The sequence below is a fragment of the Macaca nemestrina genome, chromosome 4 (genome assembly GCF_043159975.1).
Source record: "Macaca nemestrina isolate mMacNem1 chromosome 4, mMacNem.hap1, whole genome shotgun sequence".
In the NCBI taxonomy this organism is placed as follows: Eukaryota; Metazoa; Chordata; class Mammalia; order Primates; family Cercopithecidae; genus Macaca; species Macaca nemestrina.
The window spans coordinates 50,241,024-50,244,578 of record NC_092128.1 but is presented as its reverse complement, the minus strand read 5'-3'; positions in this window follow the sequence as shown (position 1 = coordinate 50,244,578).

Genomic DNA, 3,555 nt, shown 5'->3' with positions numbered 1-3,555 from the left:
AGATAATGGTGAAAGAACTTGTACCAGATAATCTGTCCCAGAGATAACTATCATAAACTTTTGAGGAAAAAACCCACCCAACCACTGGAAGGCGTTATAGAGCTAACCAGAAGGAGGCAGAGACTGGAGGGGAGTAGACCACTGAAAGAAGAAAACTTCCCTAGGTAAAATGTTCTAGGGATAGTATTTTGAAGTCCCTCCCTTAGTCTGCATGATCTTGGGGCAGCTACAACTGAGGCAGAAAATCACAATCTAACTAGAGTAGTAAGATGAAGATAAAAAAAGCTGGAGCATCTGGAAAGTGAGGGAGGAAAGGATGTAGAAAATGGGAAGATAAATATATAAAAAAAAAAAAGCCCCCAGTTCAGGCCATGACTAACTATTTTATTTTTGATGCTATTCTAAATAAGATTATTTTTAACTTTCCTTTTTGGATAGTATGTTATTAGTGTATAGGAAAGCAACTGATTTTTCTATGTTGATTTTGTATTCTGCAATTTACTAAATTTATTAGTTCTAGCTGTTTTGGGGAAAGAGTTAGGTTTTTCTATATGTAAAATCATGTCATCTGCAAACAGGGACAATTTTACCTCTTTCTAATTTAGATTAGATATTGAATTGGATTTTAAAATTTCTTTTTCTTGCCTAACTGTTCTGGATAGGACTTCCAGTACTATGTTAAATAGAAATAATGAGAGTGGCCATCCTTGCCTTGTCTCTGATCTTAGTGGAAAAGCTTTCAGTTGTTCCCCATTGAGTATGATGTTAACTGTTGTATTAGTCTGTTCTCATGCTCCTAATAAAGACATACCCAAGACCAGGTAATTTATAAAGAAAAAGAGGCTGAATGGACTCACAGTTCCACATGGCTGGGGAGGCCTCACAATTAAAGCAGAAGGCAAGGAGGAACAACGTCACATCTTATGTGGCAATAGGCAAGAAAGCTTGTGCAGGGAAACTCCTGTTTATAAAACCATCAGATCTCATGAAACGTATTAACTACCATGAGAACAGTATGGGGGAAACTGCCCCCATGATTCAATTATCTCCACCTGGCCCCACCCTTGACACCCTTGACATGTAGGGATTATTACAATTCAAGGTGAGATTTGGGTGGGGACACAGCCAAGTCATATCAGCAGTGGACTTGCTAATAACCCATTTAAAAATGAGATAAAGACTGGGATAGATGTTTCTCCAAAGAAGAGATACACAAATGATCATAAAGTACATGCAAAGATTCTCAGTGTCACTAATCATCAGGTAAATGCAAATCAAGACCACAATAAGATATTATCTCACACATGTGAGGATGGCTATTATCAGAAAAACAAAAGACTAGTGTTGCTGAGGATGTAGAACAATTGGAATCCCTGTATAGTATTGGTGGAAATGCAAAGCAGGGCAGCTGCTATGGAAAACAGTATGAAAGTTACTAAAAAAAAATGTAAAAATAGAACTACCATATGACCTATTAATAGCAACCCCACTTCAAGATATTTATCCAAAAGAATTGAAATCAGGACCTTGAAGAGAGATTTGTACTCCCATGTTCATTTCAGCAGTATTCACGATAACCAAGATGTGGAAGCAATCAAAATGTTCAGTATATAAATGTATAAAGAACATGTGGTAGAGACATCCAGTAGCGTACTATTCAGCCTTAAAAAGAGGAAAATTCTTATCTATGCAACAACATAAACCTTGTGTCATGTTAAGTGAAACAAGTCAGTCACAGAAGGAAAAATACTGCCTGATTCTACTTATATGGGGTATCAAAATAATCAAACTCATAGAAGCAAGTAATTGAATGATGATTGCCAGAGGCTGAGGGAGGAGAAATGGCGAGTTGCTAATTAATGTGTATAAAATTTCAGTTGTGCAAAATGAATCAGTTCTAGAGATCTCACGTATAACATGGTGCCTATGGATAACATTCTACTGCACACTTAATCTGTTAATAGATCTATGTGTTCTTACCAAAATAAAAAAAAATTTTAAAATGATGTCTGCAAATTTGCTAAATTTGATGAAATGATAAACCCATAGATCCAAGAAAATAAGTAAACCCTAAGCAGGAAAAATACCCATAGGCACATTATAAGCAAACTACTGAACACCAAAGAGAAAAATTTATAAAAACAGCTAAACGAAACCATGTATTACATCCAGAGCAATAGTAATAGATGTAATGGGTGGTTTCTTATCAGAAAGAACAGATGAATCAGACCATTGGACCATTCTAGCGTCAGAATGATAGCTTTAAAGGGATAAAAGAAAGTAAAAAACCTGTCAACTCAGAATTCCACATCCTTGAATTTTTTTTCAAAACTGAAGGCAAAATACAGATATTTACAGAAAAATAAACCAGAAATGTGTTGCCAGTAGACTGCATTATAAGAAATGTTAGCTGGAAGACTTCTATGATTTTTTAAAAATAAAGAAAATATGTTAAAGTTATTCAGACTAAAGGAAAATGACTTCAGATTATAGGAAACTTGTTTCCTATAGTAAAAAGTGAAAAGGACTAAATACTAAAATGTGAATTGTAAAAAGCCACATATATGTAAATATATATTTCCTTGACCCAATTTTTCTAAAAGACATATGGCCATTTAAACCAAAAATATGAACTGTATTATAGAGTTTATGATGTATAATATATATTACTGTAGTAGCATAAAGGATGGTAACTGTTAAATAAGCATATATAGTTGCAAAGTTTTTAAAGCTAATATGAAGTAATACATTAAGTGAACTGTAAGAGTCATGGATGTGTATTATAATTCCTGGAGCACCCATCTCTCTCTTACACACACACACACACACACACACACACACACCCCCACACACCCTCAATAACATGGATTCAATGCAATACAATTTTCAACTGATTTTACTTAGTATTTTATAACTTGACAACATAATTCTAAAATTTACATAGAAAAACAAACACTAAAAATACAAACATTGAAAAAGAAGAATAAAAATGAAAGATTACATGGATTTCAAGAACTGCTACAGCTACAGCATTCAAGGCAGTGTGGTTTTGACATAAAGACAGAAACACAGAATAAGAACAGGCCAGAGAGTTCTGAAATAGACCCACACTAATACTGCCATTGATTTTGGTAAAGGTAGAAAAGAAATTTTGATAGAGGTAACAGAAGTATATCTAATAAATGGTATTATAATGGCTGAATAGCCATATATAGAAAAAGTAACTCAAAGTAGATCATAAACATAAATGTAAAATCTCAAAAACAATAAGTTATCCTAGATGAAAACATAGGAACATATTTTTTTCTCCTTGGGAGTATGCAACAGTTTCTTAGGTCACAGAAAGTAATAAACATAAAGTATAAAATAAATTCCAAATCACCACTTCTGTTCATTGAAAGATATCATTAAGAAAATGGATATCCAGGCCTAATATATGAGTATATATTTCCAAATTACATAGTGATAAAGCACTTGGATTGTGAATATATACAGAACATGAGAAATCCAAAATTCAAAACAAACCAGTGAAAAATGAGCAAAAGTCTTGGAGAG